Genomic DNA, 1,087 nt, shown 5'->3' with positions numbered 1-1,087 from the left:
GCTGTGGTTGTTTTAATAAATACACAATATGTAATTATTTTATGTTTGCCAGTACATTTCAACTGGATTGGAAAATTTCTAACATAGCTGATGTTAACTGACTGGAGTTATACAAAAAAAAAAAAAAAAAACATAAACGAACAGGAGTCGGTTTACCAGTCTTTTTTTTCAAGCCCAACTTCATCGAAAGCTATTCAAGCAATTTAAACTCCGTGTCATAATGCATTGACAACTAAACGATCGTCAAAGTAATCAACTATTTTAATAAGATTCGTTTAGAGCCATTATTTAACTTGAAAATTGTCCAAATCCTCTGATTTCAGTAAATATTCTGATTGCTGGAGTCCGTCAAAGAAAATAAGCCATTTGCAAAGAGCTGCTTTTACTTTGGAAAACAATGATCAACATTTTCACTTATTTTCTGACATGTTACAGACCGAACGAGTAACTGAACCACAATTAATCAAGGGGGGTATAATCTAATCTATTATAAAAAAATATTGTTATTTGCAGCTGTCGTAAGAACGTATAATTACAATAATATTACATATATTTTTTGGGTAATAAAACCTGCCTCATTTTTGTACTAGTATTTTTGGAGGTGTAGAAAGTTGAGAAACACTGGACTACAATGTAGTCATTTACATGGTGGAACTACGAAAAAGAAAAGTGCGTATAACAATAAACAAGCGTCGTTTGGTTTTAACTGAAGGGAACATGACTGGAAATGTTGAAAATACATTTTATAGTCATAAAATGTATACACAGGCCATTAATATTAGCGGACATTTAACAGTGTCGAGTAGTAGATAACCACTGGCCATTGGGCTGACCATGTTTTAATTGCATTCCTTAAGGGGGTTTATTTGCGTCCACCTAGTGACACAAAACCCACTTTTAACTGTCGGTTTGCGCCTAGTTTGAACGACCTTGTAACTTAAGCGGCACATTACCGCAAACTGTGGACACATTTTCACGCGGGAGTCCAAAGATAGTTAACCGTGAATGCTAACGGTCAAGCTACCAGAGCTAGCATGGAGGTAAATTGTAAAACGAACTTCAACCAAACCCCCCCCAAAAAAAATAA

This window comes from Phyllopteryx taeniolatus, chromosome 11 (genome assembly GCF_024500385.1).
Source record: "Phyllopteryx taeniolatus isolate TA_2022b chromosome 11, UOR_Ptae_1.2, whole genome shotgun sequence".
NCBI classification, from domain to species: domain Eukaryota; kingdom Metazoa; phylum Chordata; class Actinopteri; order Syngnathiformes; family Syngnathidae; genus Phyllopteryx; species Phyllopteryx taeniolatus.
Note: the sequence above shows the minus strand (reverse complement) of the source record.